Here is a 16,674-nt window from a genome sequence, read left to right on the forward strand (position 1 = left end):
AAAATGGGACTAGAGAAGACAAGACACCCGCTGGTGTAGAAAGTGACAGTGGGACAAAGCAGACAGCTTTGCTATTGGTGGTGATGGTGAATGTACAAGCAGGTTCTTCCTTTTACATTCTAATCTAGGTGGACTTCAGTAAAACATTTGACATGGTACCACCTGAGAAACTGTTAGTTACATTGGAGACGATGGCAGTTAGTAAGGAATTGTAAAGTGTGAAAGGTACTGGCTAAAGGGAAGGTGACATTGGGTTGTGCTGAAAGGAGAACTATCGGGCTGAATAGAGGCTACTAGAGGGGTTCCTCAAGGATCCGTCTTGGGACCAATCTTATTTAATCTTTTTATTAATGGCATTACAAATGTGCTAATGAAGTTTGCTGATGACACAGTGTTGGGAGGCATCATCAACACAGAGGAGGATCAGAATATTATACAAGAAGAATGGGGTGAATAAGAGGACTGGAGGAATAGGAATGGGATGAAAGGTCAGGCACTTAGGGACAAATATGAAGAATTTTTGCTATAGCTAGGGACCCGTCTCTTGTAAATGACAGTGGAGGAGAAAGACCGGGGTTTATTAGTCAATCACAGGATGATGATGAGCCTCTAAAGTAATGTGTTTAAAAAAATATAGCAGCACCAATTCTGTGATGTATTTGGCAAGGTATTTCCTTTGTACCTAGGGAAGTATTAATGTCACTGTATAAGACACTGGCAAGATCTCATTTGGACTACTGTGTACACTTCTTGTCATCCATATTCAAGCTGGAAGAGATGCAGAGAAGGACTACTAGGATGATCAGGGTAATGGAGAGACTCTCTTCTGAGAGGAGACTTGCTTGTTTAGTCTAGCAAAAAGAAGACTGAGAGGGGATATGATTGTTTTTTATAGCTACATGGGATGGAGGAGGCAAATGTTAGGTAGGGAGAAGAGCTATTTAAACTAAAGGATAATATTGATAACTAAAAGATAACAAGAACAAATGGATATAAACTTCCCATCAATACATTTAGACTGGAAATTAGAAGGTTTCTGACCATCAGAGGAATGAGGTTCTGTAACCACCTCCTAATAGGAGTAGCGGGGGACAAACAACCTAACTAATTTTAAGATGGAGCTTGATAAGTTTCTGAACAAGGTTATATGATGGGTTGCCTATGATAGCAAAGGATTGGGCTTGATGATGCAGGAGTTTCCTTCCAGTTCTATGTCCTATGTTCCTATGTTGTTACTTTATGCAAAAATGTCTCTAAAACAACCCAACAAATACTAAAGTTCTTGAGGTGTGAAGTTTCAAAACTAACTGCCATTGGTGACATGGGGTATTGCTTTCATGTAAGGGAAGACCCTTTGAGAACATAATCTACATTATTTTGTGGCTGCTGACTTGAAAAGACCTACTATGATTTTCAAGGGGCAGACAGAAGAAACTTGAAGCCCACTAGGATATGATGTATGAGGAGCAGGGATCTAGAAATCTGTTTGCCATGGAGAAATGTGGAATTTGTGTTTTTTACAGAGACTCTTTAGTTATTACATTTTGTGAAAAAATAAAAACATTTATTAACTAAATGATACCGGAAGTACCAGTGTAACTTATTCAGTGAGTGCAACCTCCCCATCTTGTGGTTGATTTTTAAATGTATTTTAAATTTACATAGCTAAACATACTCCAATAAACTGCTTCCGGTGCATAGAGGTTACTCAACAGCGGGTAGGGATTCATGTTTTAATGCATCTCAAATTTCACTTCAGCTTCCAGATGTGAGTAATTAAAGTTATGAAAAAATGTCAAAAACTTTTAAAATCATCTCTAAAGATCATGTCGCTGAGTCTGGCAAGGGCAAATTTCACATTGATCGTAATGTGCTGTTCTGTATTGTATGCAGCAAGGCTATAGATTACATTCAAAGGCAGACAATTGTAGAACACGTGGAAAGCGCTAAACATAGACTGAATGAAAAGAAACGAAAACAAGAGGCTGGAACAGCAGGGCCATCAACAACAGTCAAGAAACAATGCACTGTGACTGGATCATTCTAGTGTTTTACAACTGCCAAAGGACACTATGAAACTGTCACTTCAGATTTCATTCAAATATGTGTTCAAGCAGACATTCCTCTGCATAAAATGGATTTACCTGTTGTCAGAGATTTTTTGAGTAAGCTTGTTAAGGGAGGCAGTGCCATTCCAAAATCAGATCAATTGTACTTCCATTACTTACCAATTCTTTCTGAAAAGGAAAAACAGCAGCTTCTCAATTACCTGAAAGGAAACTGCATTGCCATGATCGCTGATGAAACAACTGACTTCCAGCATAGACCCATTTTCAATGTTTTATTTCAGGTGCTTAAGGTAGATCCTCCTAAGCATTACCGCATCACAGCTTGTAAAGACAGTGTAAAGTTAATCATGCCACCGTTTCACAAGGCTTGATTTCTTGTAGGGTGGAATTCAGCCTCTCACTTGATTGAATATTAGCATCTGCCACAGACATGGTAATCTACATGCCAAAGGCTTGGAATGATGTGCTTTGCAACCTGTGGTCAAACTGTGTACGTATTCTTTGCTATGGGACAAAGCGATCCACTTACAAGAAATACTTGGTGAGATACCTTTAAGTAAGTGGATCGCTTTGTCCCTTTGATTAAGTCACTTTTAGTGAAAGCTCCAGCTTGTCATGAATGGTTCTTGACATACCTGAACGAACAGAATGTTGATTTGCCAACACTTCTACCTGAACCAGTTATAATCAGGTCAAGTACATGGTTCAATTATGTAATGACTGATGGCACGGGTAGGCTTCAAACTTGTTTAAAAATTTAAATATATCAATAAAACATATTAAACTGATACCTACATATATTGTGGCTAAGGAAACTTAACGTTTACCGTTTCATTTTAATTATGGAAAAATGTGGATTTTGGGAGGGGTTTTTATTTGTGAATTTTGTTTTTTATCACAGAAAACTAGGATCCCTGGTGAGGAGTATAGGTTTTTGGATAAGGTGCAATAATTCCACTGAATGACTCAATGATTGCTCAATCCTCAATGTCGCTGAACTTAATTAAAGTACTATGTATATTTTTATTCCTTGGAATGAAAGTTTAATAAGGGCAAAACTATGCACAGTTAGGCTTTATATCTACATTAGATCTTAGAGTTGACTGCAACTTTCTTGCAGGTATTGAATGAATTGGATGAGACACTTTGCATGCATATTTGATGTTTTCAAATAGATTTTTTTTCTTTGTATGTGGCTTAACAAGCATATCCTCGACTGTCCCAACAGCTCCTAACTCCTGGGGGCCCTACTGCAGCTTCAGGCTGTACATCCACCCTGTTAGGTTGTTCCTGATGGAGAGTGTGAGGAAAGGACAACAGCTTGAAAGGAAAGGCCACCAAAGTGATGAACTGAGGTGCGGTAGAAGTGGGGAAAACTGTCCAAATCTCTTACTCCAATACAGAGGTGCAAAAATGGCATGCCTAATTCAGTAAGCACCTTCAAAAATTTTCAGCTAGCTGAGACCTACTGTAAAACCCTAACTTGTACACATACAGGCAGTCAGATACCATGGTGATAGGTGTTGGTATATGAACCTAAATACATAAGAAGGAATCTTCCACTGGTAGCTCTTTAAAAGCCAGCAGCTCAACTGATAGTGCTCAGATTCCCATGGTAGTCCCTGAATCAGCCAGGGGGAAGACATCAACCTGCTTATTCAGGGTTGTTGCAGGCATCAGTGTCCTCCTTTGCCAGCCAATGGGTAAATGGGCAGAGGGAAGGAGAAAAAAGCACAATCTAACAAAGCCATGGGTCGGGGTTTCAATAGCAACACTATCATCAAAGAACAGATACTAGGAGCAGGGATAGTAAGGAAATGGTGGCAGACTCAGAATAATCTTTTGGGTGGATAACAGAATAAGCAGGGGATAGGAATGTGGGCACTTTAAGCTGTGGAGGAGGTGTACTTTGCATTTGTGGTTGATGACTTGTCTGAATATTATTATGCCTTAAATATGTACTAAAATAATTAAATGTGTATTAAATGGCTAGGTGAGGACTGAGGGGGCATGATCAAAGCATCCAAATACTAGAAAGAGAAAAGAACAATTCAGCATGCTATACTATACATGGGGATATAACCATGTGTATAGGGATGAAATTAAGAGAATTAAAACTTGGGCTAAATATCGGGAAAAACATCCTCACGGTGACATCTATTAAACTTTGGATTTGTTTCTCTAGGAAGATGATCTCCCATCCCTGGAGTCATTTAAAATGGCATTGTGTGATGCACTAGGAATATACTGTATGGAACAATTCTACAGTAGCATGGGCATGGAATAGAACAAAACAATTAGCTTTTCCTTTAATGTTGTAACTGGCTTTGCAATGTGGAAACTGCTTCTGGGCATAGGTGCTGACTCCGTGGGTGCTGCGGGGCTGGAGTACCCACGGGGAAAAATTAGCGGGTGCTCCGCATCCACCTGCAGAGAAGTTCTCCCCACCCCGCCTCCTCCCCCTCCTGAGCATGCTGCATCCCCGCTACTCCCCCTCACTCCCAGCGCTTCCTGCCCACAGCCTAACAGTTGTTTGGCAGCACATAGGACATTCCGGGAAGGAGGGGAAGGAGCAGGGACACGGCACACTTGGGGAAGGAGGTGGAGAAGAGGTGGAGTAGGGGCGGGGACTTGAGGGAAGGTGGTGGAATGGGGGCAGGGAAGGGGTGGGAAAAGGTGGGGCAGGGCTAGGGCGGTGCAGGGGTGGGGCCGTGGGAGGGGGCGTTGAGCAACGACGGGGCAGAGAGGAAGTCGGCACCTATGCTTCTGGGCACTTGCAGTTTGAACTTACTAATATTTCAAAAGCAACAGAGGGTCCTGTGGCACCTTTAAGACTAACAGAAGTATTGGGAGCATAAGCTTTCGTGGCTAAGAACCTCACTTCTTCCATTTTTGCTTGTTTAAGCTTTAGGGGCCTAAAGAAACTCTGCCCTTTCACTCCTTGGGTCAATGTGTGATATCTGACTACACAGTATGTACACATATGGCCTTCACTCTGTTTCTTCCATGTATGTATACGGGCATTCAAAAGGAAGCGGGACTTCCACCCCAGTAATGCTTATCATGATTGGCAGTAAACTGGAAATAGTTTCACTGAAGCCATTGTAATGAGTGTAAACTTGGTGTGAAGTGAGATCACAATCAGGGCCTGATCTCTTGGACTTGAGATGTTAGAAGAAAAATCACTCTTCCTGAATTGTGGAAGGAAATGCATGGTTACTGTGACGATGCGGTTCTGGCGGGACCCAACTGAGAGTGCCAATTCAGGACAAATTGCTAAAACAGAAATCAGGGCCATTGGCTAGTTACCTTAGGTGCCTGTACACAAACACAAGAAGCCTGGGAAACAAGCAGAAAGAATTGGAAATCCTGGCACAGTCAAGGAACTATGATGTGATTGGAATAAGAGAGACTTGATGAGGTAAGTCAGAAGGACAGGCAGGGGAGAAAAGGTGCAGGAGTTGCACTGTATGTAAAAGAGCGGTATGATTGCTCAGAGCTGCAGTATGAAAGTGGGAAAAAAAAGCCTGTTGAGAGTCTTTGGGTTAAGTTTAGAGGTGAGAGTAACACTGGTCATGTTGTGGGCATCTCCTATAGACCACCAGACCAGGAGGATTAGGTAGATGAGGCTTTCTTCGGACAACTAACAGAAGTTTCCAGATCACAGGCCCTCATTCTCATGGGGGATTTCAATCACTCTGACATCTGCTGGGAGAGCAATACAGCAGTGCACCAACAATCCAGGAAGATTTTGGTGAGTGTTGGGGACAACTTCCTGATGCAAGTGCTGAAGGAACCAACTAAGGGCCATGCTCCTCTTGACCTGTGGCTCACAAACAGGGAAGAATTGGTAGGGGAAGTGGATGGCAACCTGGGCAGCAGTGACAATGAGATGGTTGAGTTCAGGATCCTGACAAAAGGAAGAAAGGAGAGCAGCAGAATACAGACACTGGACATCAGAAAAGCAGACTTTGACTCCTTCAGGGAACAGATGGGCAGGATCCCTGGGAGGCTAATATGAGGGGAAAGGAGTCCAGGAGAGCTGGCTGTATTTCAAAGAAACCTTATTGAGGGCACAGGAACAAACCATCACGTTGTGCAGAAAGAATAGCAAATATGGCAAATGACCAGCTTGGCTTAACAGTGAAATCTTTGCTGAGCTGGAACACAAAAAGGAAGCTTACAAGAAGTGGAAACTTGAACAGATGACTAGGGAGGAGTATAAAAATATTGCTTGAGCATACAGGAGTGTAATCAGGAAGCCCAAAAGCACAATTGGAGTTGCAGCTACAAGGGATGTGAAGGGTAACAAGAAGGGTTTCTAGAGGTATGTTAGCAATAAGAAGAATGGCAGGGAAAGTGTGGGACCCTAACTGAATGGGGGAGGCAAGCTAGCGACAGGTGATGTGGAAAAAGCTTAAATACTCTTTGGGGTTTTTTTGCCTCGGTCTTCACAGACAAGGTCAGCTTCCAGACTGCTGCACTGAGCAGCACAGTATGGGGAGGAGGTGAGCAACCCTCAGTGGTAAAAGAACAGCTTAAAGACTATTTAGGACTATCCTTGGGGCCAGACGCAATGCATCCGAGGGTGCTGAGGGAATTGGCTGATGTGATTGCAGAGCCATTGACCATTATCTTTGAAAACTCATGGTGATCGGGGAAGGTCCTGGATGATTGGAAAAAGGCAAATATATTGCCCATCTTTAAAAAAAAAGGGAAGAAGGAGAATACGGGGAACTACAGACTGGTCAGCCTCACCTCAGTCCCTGGAAAAATCATGGAGCAGATCCCCAAGGAATCTATTTTGAAGCACTTGGAGGAGAGGAAGGTGATCAGGAACAGTCGATATGGATTCACCAAGGGCAAGTCTTTAATGACCAACCTGACTGCCTCCTATGATGAGATAACTGGCTCTGTGGATATGGGGAAAGCAGTGGATGTGATATATCTTGACTCTAGCAAAACTTCGGATACAGTCTCCCACAGTATTCTTGCCAGCAAGTTAAAAAACTATAAGGTGGATAGAAAGCTGGCTAGATCATTGGGCTCAACAGGTAGTGATCAATGGCTTGCTTTCTAGTTGGCAGCTAATATCAAGTGGTTTGGTCCCGGGGCCGGTTTTGTTCAACATCTTCATTAATGATCTGCATGATGGGATGTATTGTACCTTCAGCATGTTCGCAGATAATACTAAGCTGGGGGGAGAGGTAGATATGGGTCCAGTGTGACCTAGACAAATTGGAGGATTGGGGCAAAAGAAATCGGATGAGGTTCAACAAGGACAAATGCAGAGTCCCGCACTTAGGAAGGAAGAATCCTATGCACTTATATAGGCTGGGGTCTGACTGGCTAAGTGGCAGTTCTGCAGAAAAGGACCTGGGGATTACAGTGGATGAGAAGCTGGATATGAGTCAACAGTGTGCCACTGTAGCCAAGAAGGATAGCGGCATATTGGGCTGCATTAGTAGGAGTATTGGCAGCAGATTGAGGGAAGTGATTATTCCTCTCAATCCAGCACTGGTGAGGCCACATCTGGAGTATTGCATCCAGTTTTGGGCCCCCCACTACAGAAATGATATGGACAAATTGGAAAGAGTCCAGCGGATGGCAACAAAAATGATTACGGGGCTGGGGCACATGACTTATGAGGAGAGGCTGAGGGATCTGGGCTTATTTAGTCTGAAGAAGAGAAGAGTGAGAGGGGATTTGATAGCAGCTTTCAACTATCTGAAGTGGATTTCCAAAGAGGATGAAGCTAGGCTGTTCTCAGTGGTGGCGGTTGACAGAACAAGGAGCAATGTTCTCAGGTTGCAGTGGGGGAGATAGGCTGGATATTAGGAATCACTATTTCACTGGAAAGGCGATTACCTAGGGAGGTGGTGGAATCTCCATCCTTGGAGGTTTTTAAGGCCCAGCTTGAGAAAGCCCTGGCTGGGATGATTTAGTTGGGGTTGGTCCTGCTCTGACCATGGGGTTTGACTACATGATCTCCTGAGGTCTCTTCCAACATTAATCTTCTATGATTCTATGATTGATACTTTGATAATCTATTCCTTTTTTCACTGTATTATGTGTAATACATCTAGGCTACATTTTTTTATATAATTATTCATCTTTAATATTGTAGTACCTTCCTTGCAGTTATTATAAAATTTAACAGAAATAAGTATTTATGAAATTATTAAGACTAGTGTTATTGATCATATTTTTTCAAGGATTATGAGTCTTATTTTAAAGTTTGGTCTACACTACAGACCTTATCAGTATAACTATGTTGGTCAGGGGTGTGAAAAATCCACACCCCAAAGTGACATAGTTATACTGACCTAGCCCCGTCCCCCATGTGTAAGCAGAGGTATCTTGGCAGGGCAGGTTCTCCCACTGACATTATTACCACCTCTCGGGGAGGTGGATTAACCATGCTGACAGGAGCGCTCTCTCCTAGCAGATTAGAGCATCTTCATTAAAGCGCTACAGTGGTGCAGCAGCAACATTGCTTCTGTGCCGATGCAGCATTTTAAGTGTAGAATTGCCCTAATCCTGGAAGATTTGAGAATATGTTTCATTGGTCTATGTTTCTTGTGTCTAGAGACGCTAAGGTGAACATTTAAAATTTGTTATGGTTTTACAAAATTTGTGATTATTGTTAGTAGGTGAACCAGACTTCTATGATTCTTTGTAAGTGAACGAAGTCTCACAATATTTAAGCATTGAACCCAGTGCTTATCAGTAAGTTGAACTTTAGCTGAACCATAATGTGTTATTAATAATGGACTGGGTGTCTCTTTCTCTGATTTGTGTGCTATCACTCCGAACTGTTGACCCTTCAGAAATGTGTCCATGTAGCGAGGCGGTGGGATACCCCACAGCCCCGCTGAGGGCTGAACCTCCCCTAATCCCGACATGGGTGGAGCCACGGGTCCGATGCCTGCCCCTCAGAGGTCACGGTGCCGACCTGGAAGTATAAAAGCCCGCTTGCAGAGCTCAGTGGAGCCCACGCCGGCGGAGAGAGCAGACGTCTCTGGCCGAGCTCCCGCTTGGGAGACAGCCGCAGGCCACGACCGGCCTGCTGACTTACCAGGCCTGCTGAGCCTACTCCTCACCCGCTACCCTGAGGAGGATTGGTCAAGTCTGCCCCGTGCCAGCTACCCCGAGGAGGAGCCGAGCCTGCCCTTCGCCCGGTACCCTGAGGAGCCGATGCTGATCGAGAGCACCGAGGACAGTAGGACGGCCCAGGTACCATACGAGGGGGAGTGAGGGAAGTAGCCCAGGGGCAGCCGACCCCAGTCTGGCTGCTGCACTGCCAGAGCCGATGTCAGTGTGTTGCGGCCACGATCCCCACTGACAGCAGCGAGTTTCCACCGCTGCTAGGGCCCCGGGTTGGGACGCAGTGGAGTGGGAAGGCCTGCGTCCCCCCTGCCACCCACTCCTTGGATGGCAGACTCCCCCTTTTTCCCTGGCCTAGAGAGGCTGGGTTTCTGACTATTTGCTTGCTGCCCTGCCCTGACCTAGGGCCTGGGCTGCTACAAACTGACCCAGCCCCTGCCTAAGGGCCTGGGACTCTGATTGACTATCTGCTACTGACCCAGGCCCTGCTTAGGGACCTGGGCCTCTGATTGACTATTTGATTACTGCCCTGCCCTGACTTAAGGCCTGGGCTGCTATAGACTTTGCCTCAGCCCTTGCTTAAGGGCCTGTGTTCGGACCTCTTGGCTCAGCCCCTGCTTACAGGCCTGAGCCCCTAACTGTGGGTCTGCGGTCCCCGACTGCCGCCGGACCAGAGCAAGGCGGTGGGATACCCCACAGCCCCGCTGAGGGCTGAACCTCAGCCCAAAACTACTACAGTCCAGATGGCCAGAAATATACTATTGTGATTAAAGAGGACAGATGGCTTCAAATTGATAATATTCTAGTGGGAGATACTATTAGCTTATCTGGAATTACTTGTTACCTATGTTTTCTGTCATAATGTCTTGGTTACAGGTGTCTTTAGCTTATCAGTTAGGTAAACCAGATACCATGAAAAGAGCTCCATGGGTCAATAAGTCATCACTCACTTTCTTCGTCTCTTTTTTTGTAAATGTCCATTGTATATAAGGGAAAGAGTTTCTGGGTATGAGTTGGGAGTGAATCAAACTGAAAAGTCACTTCTCTAGACCAGTTTGGTATGTATATCATTCCTTGAAGTACTGATCTTTGACTAATAATCTTTTATTAATAAATTCAAATTGAGCCTGGTTATTTGACAACTCATATTATTATTATTTATTAGTATTAAAATTCAAACTTCTAACATCTATTTTTAGGTTTTTAATTTATGATGCTTTCACACTGATGAGGCTGATTGCCCTACTGTCCCCTTTTTGGTCTCTCTGAGTGTACGCTTTCAAGCTTAGATATCTTGCTCTGACCTGACTTGGGGGGTTGAAATTTCACAGTTCTGCCACTCTTAGATCAGGATCTGGGTACAATACCCTGTCTGTGCCAACCACTTTTTATTAAGGAGGTCTAGTTGCGTTCAGGCACATACTTGATCCTATTTTCAGTGACTAGTGTTATAGTGACCAATCCCCTGCATAAGACAAGTATCTTTATAGAAATATAGAATCATAGGGTTAGAAGGGACTGCAAGGGTCACCCTGTGCCAAGCTTCAGGATTTGTTGTGTCTAAACCAGGGATCGGCAACCTTTGGCCCATGGCCCTCCACGGTAAGCACCCTGGCGGGCCGGGCCGGTTTGTTTACCTGCCGCATCCATAGGTTTGGCCGATCGTGGCTCCCACTGGCCGCGGTTTGCCGCTCCAGGCCAATGGGGGTGGTGGGAAGTGGCGGCCAGCACATCCCTCAGCCCACGCTGCTTCCCGCAGTCCCCATTGTGCAGCCAGTGGGAGCCGTGACCAGCTGAATCTGCGGATGCGGCAGGTAAACAAATCACCCTGGCGGGCCACGTGCCAAAGATTACCGATCCCTGGTCTAAACCATCCAAGATAAATGGCTATCCATTCTCCTTTTGAAAACTTCCAGTGAAGGAGCTTCCATAACCTGCCAAAGCAGTCTGTTCCATTGTCTTACTGTTCTTACAGTTAGGGAGTTTTTCCTGAGATTTAATCTAAATCTGCTCTGCTGTAATTTGACCCCATTGCTCTCTGTGGCAAAAAACAAACAACTTTTCCCATATTTTTTATGGCAGCCTTTCAAGTATTTGAAGACTGCTATCATATCCTCCCTTAATTTCCTCTTTTCCAAATTAAACATATCCAGTTCCTTCAGCCTTTGTTTGGCTTGCATTCCATTCCTTTGATCATCTTTGTCACTCACCTCTGGATCCTTTCCAGTTTTCTCTACATCCTTTCTATACATTGTTGACCAAAACTGTAGACTGTACTCCAGCTTAGGCCTAACCATTGCTGAGTAGAGCAATATTATCACCTCCTGTGATTTGCATGTTATGCCTCTGTTAATGCAATGTAAAATTACATTTGCTTGTTTGTTTGTTTGTTTGTTTTTGGGGAGGTTGGTTTTTTTTTTTGCCACAGCATCACATTGTTGACTCATGTTGAGGTTGTGATATACCACAACTCCCAGATCCTTCTCAGCAGTGCTACTGCCAAGCCTGTTTTCCCCTATTCTGTATTGATGTACTTGTTTTTTCTGCCTCCCGTGTATCACCTTACATTTGTCTTTGTTTAATTTTATTTTGTTGTCTATAGCCCATTTCTCCAATTTATCAAGATCCCTCTGAATTTTAGCCTTATCCTCCAAAGTATTGGAAATATCCCCTAGCTTTGTGTCATCTGCAAACTTAATCAGTATTCTCTCTATAGCTACATCCAGGTCATTAATAAGATGTTGAACAACACTGGACCCAGAACAGATCCCTGTGGAACACCACTTGAGTCCTCCCTCCAATCTGACATCATTCCATTAATAGTTACTCTTTGTTTTCACTTGTTTAACCTATTTTTTATTCACTTAATGGGAGTTCTGTCAAGCTCCCAGTTCTCCAGCTTATTTGTCCAAATGGCATGTGGGACTGTATCAAAAGCCTTGCTGAAGTCAGGTATATTATGTCCATGGCATTCCCTCTATCCACCAAATCAGTTACCCTGTCAAAGAAGGAAGTCAAACTCATTATGCATGATTTGTTCTTAGTAAATCCAGGCTAGCTGCTAGTGATTATCCCTTCTTTGTCCAGGTATTCACAAATTGAATGTTTTATACATTGCTCTTGTAGCTTCCCAGGTATCAAAGATAGACTGATTGGTCTATAGTTCCCCAGCTCCTCCCTTCCCCCCTTTTTAAAGATGGGCACTACATTAGCCCTTCTCCAGGCTTTGGGACTTCTTCTGTCATCCATAATTTTGTAAATATTATTGCCAATGGCTCCAAGATTTCTTCAGATAATTCCTTTGGTACCCTTGGGTGAATAGCAACCAGCACCACTGATTTGTATTCATTAAAATTGGTCAGAAGATCTCTGATGTGTTCTTTACTTATCCTGATCTGCATCCCTTCTCCTTTGATGTCTATGGCAACTTTGCTAGTCATCCGGTCACATGCTGTTTTTTGTGAGAGGACTGAAGAAAAGTAGGCATTGAGCAGATCTGCCTCCTATCATCTTCTGTTATCAGCTCACCTTCTCCACTGAGCAGTGGAGCCACACCATCCTTGATTTTTTTTTGTCTGCCATATTTGAAGAACTCCATACTTGTTGTCTCTAATATTTCTTGCCAGCTTTACCTCCTTCTTTGCCTTGGCTTTCCTGATTTTGTCCCTACATGCTCACAGTATTCCTATGTATACTTTCTTGGTGACATGTGTCTCCTTCTATTTCCTGTATGTATCCCTTTTGTTTTTTAGATAGCTAAAAAGCTCCTTGTGCAGCCATATCGGACTACTGTGGCTCTTCTTTTCTTTCCTCTGTGTCAGAATAGCTTGATGTTGAGCCTTTAGTAGTACATATTTTAAGAACTGCCAGCCCCCTTTGACTCCTTTTCTTCCTAACTGGTCTTTCCATTGGACCTTGCCTACTCTTTCTCTGAGTCGGTTGAAATTATTAGCCTATGGAACTACAGCATTTGAGAAAATGAGTTTGTGACATTGCACTCAATATATTTTATGGAAATATGCTTATGAGTGTGAATATGATGTAACTGGAATATGCTTTATGCAAAAGGTCTCTTGTAAGGTATCATAACAAAGGTTATAACCTACTGAATATAGTCCTCCTATTTGTATGCATGTGTCATTCTTGTATCTGAAGTTAGAAACATGAAGTATAATTCTGAGGTCCTATTGTAATCATGCTAAGTATGGGCCATTAATGGTGGTTTAGAATCTTGATGCCTCCCATTGACTAGGACAATTGGTTGTAAATGTTTTTTTTTTACCTGCAAACCTTCCTGTGTATGGGTGGGCCAATCCAGGAAGAATGGAGACTAGGGGTCTTACAGTGATATGTGACCATGTTACATGATACTGGAATGCATCTTAATCCTTCTACTTTTCCATTGATGAGGCAGGGGTGGGGAGAAGCACAAACAAAAGATTCCCACCTTCTGCCAAAACTATAAAAGGCGGTGGAGCAGGATAAAGGGGGCTGCCAGTCATGAGAAAACCCCTGCTTATCACCTGAGATGTCTGCTGGAACTAACAAGGACTGTACCGGGGAAAGGATTAGGCCCAGACTAGAAAGGAGTCTAGTCTGTCAAAGAGGCTTATGGGAACATCTCTGAGGGTGAGATATTACCTGTAATCAGTTTCTTAATGCATTAAGCTTAGATTTGCATGTTTTTGCTTTATTTGGCTTGGTGACTTACTTTGTTCTGTCTGTTATTACTTGAAACCACTTAAATCCTACTTTTTATACTTAATAAAATCACCTTTGTTTATTAATAAACCCAGAGTAAGTGATTAATACCTGGGGGAGCAAACAGCTGTGCACATCTCTCTATCAGTGTTATAGAGGGCGGAAAATTTATGATTTTACACTGTATAAGCTTTATACAGAGTAAAACAGATTTATTTGGGGTTCAGGCTCCCAGAAAGGCTGAACATGGCTGGGAAAGTCCCTATTAACCGAGAAGCCCCTGGTCTGAGTGAATTTCAGTTAGTGAACTGCAGAGAGGCATGGCCCAACTTCTGGGTCTGTGCTGGAGCTGACTGGAGTGTCTAACTCAGCAAGACAGGAGTAGAGGGGCACCTGTTCTGGCAGGAGGGTTGTTCTCAGTGGTATCCCAGCTCATTGAGTGACAGTCTCGAGGGGTGTTTCTGTGACGGAACCGGTCACAGAGTTCAAAACAAGAAACAGCCTACATATATATATATATATTTAGTCTCATCTAATTTTATGCTTCATTACAAACTAAGTTAGATAGGGTTCCCTCTGGAGTTATAGGAAGAAGTACAGAACCAACTTACATTCTTTTAGGAAGCCAAGGAGCTCTTGGGACCAAGCCTGGGCTCCATTTTACTCAAGGAGGGCTCCATTTTACTCAAGGAAATATCCCCCAGTCAGTTTCCCCCTTTCTCAGGGAAGCAGCATTTCCTGAAAAACCTACCCTTTCTGTGTGTCTGCCCCCGATGATCATATTGCTCAATGATCTTTGTTACAAGTCCCAGGTGTGAAGTCTTTTTTTCTGACAGAGTCTGGTTTCTCACAGTTGGCCAGTCAGGCCATCAATAGGTGTGCTCGTGTAATGGTTGTTCCATTGGTTTGGAAGTTACACCCATTCGGTATTCATAGTTTCCAGTCATTGTCCTTATGACTGTTGGGAAGTATGCTGAAATTGTCAGCTACCTCCCACCCCGATATTTCAACACATCATCTCAGAAATCCAATATATTAACCATATTTTGAGGTACAGATCAATATTCACTACTAAGCACCTCAGCATTCATCACATATGCATTAGAAAAGGCCCCTGACCTAGGCAGCTTTGCCATCAATTAAAAGTACAGCCACATTAAAATAAGCCAGCAGCTGTTCCTCACCTAAAACTTGAGTATAAACAACTAAAGATGAAATCAAAACCCACCAATACCTTCCTTACCAAAAATATCAGACCTTGCCATGCCCTGTAAATCCCCCAAAGCCCAGGTATATGGGTGGTCCTCCCAGCATGCCCTCCAGATCAACAGATTTGGTCTTTGCTGAACCCAGGGGATGAGTAGATACCAAAGTTGAGGGTATTTCAGGCAGAACTCCCTGCTCACAACTCCCTTTCTTTTATACTAGGGGGAGGGAGGGAGCAGTTCAAGCATCCTAACAGACTGAACCTGCAGAAATATCTCATAGCATGACAGCCAGTGTCTTAAATTAGTGGGCCTAAAGGCATTAGGGATTTGTAGATCAAATCCAACCCCTTTGACTCTAGTTCAGAAGCTAATAGCTAACCAATGGGGATCAGAGAACAATGGTATCATGTGCTCTGAGAAGACTGATTACTTAGAAAGCAGGCCAACTCCATTCTATACCAGTTTTTGTATGACTGAATGTTTATTTAAGCTGTAGAGCACTTTGTACCAATCAAATTTTGAGATGACAAAGGCATGAATGAAGATTGTAAAACCCTCATCCAAAAGAAACCATCACAACCTGCTTTCCAAATGGAAATGGGGAAAAAAAACATTCTGGTCACCATTCCAGTACTTACTATGTAATGGCAGCTGGGATACAACAATACCCCAAATTGTGTCCTTTAAGAACAAAAGGAAGATACACATCCTTCAAAAAGAGAGGCAGATTTCTCCTTCTCAACATCTTTTAGTTTTCCACAACCTACCAACATCACATGAATCTCATCTAGATTTAGCTTCAGCTTGCTGGTTCTTGTCCATGTCCCAAATTCGACCAGACACTCAGTAAGGCTTTTGAGAATACTGCTGAAATGAATGAGACAGAGATACAGTTTAGTGTCATCACCACACTACAGCTTGTGCTGCCTCAGTAACTTTCGTAATGACTTGATATACATATTGAAACTGAGGAAGAAGCATGTAGGGGGACTCTTTCTTGCACATCTTGACAGTTCCCTCAACATGTCCAATGCCACCTTCTGGGAATGGTCAACAGGAAGGACTATCAGCAAGGGGCAGCCCAGACTGCTTCTGGTACAGTCTTCAAATGAATCAGTAACACCTCATTTTTTAAAGTGGGCCCAGTCATCAGTAGAGTCCCATTATACAGCACCTGCTTAAGCACATAGTAAGAGACACCCCTGTCCTGCAGAGTTGACAATCTAGGAAGACCAAAAAACAAAGGGAGGAGTGAAATGTGCCATATAAGTTAATTGATCAAGGTGATGACATGCACATGTCTTATTAGTTCCATTTCTATTGGTTTTACTCCAAGATAAACAATATATGAAGGTTGGGGGAGAGGGTACAATCCACATATTACAGCAGTTATCGTTCAAATTTTTATAACTGTCATTTGCGAATAGCTAATGTTACCACTACATAAATGGCTTTCACTATATTTAACATTGATATATTCTGTATAGTATATATAGGAAATATCACAGTATTATGGATTAGTCAAAAAGGAAAAGGTAAGGATTTGAATTGTGACCAATTCAGAAAACAACATGCCTTCTCATTAATTT

This window comes from Malaclemys terrapin, chromosome 1, assembly GCF_027887155.1.
Source record: "Malaclemys terrapin pileata isolate rMalTer1 chromosome 1, rMalTer1.hap1, whole genome shotgun sequence".
NCBI classification, from domain to species: Eukaryota; Metazoa; Chordata; order Testudines; family Emydidae; genus Malaclemys; species Malaclemys terrapin.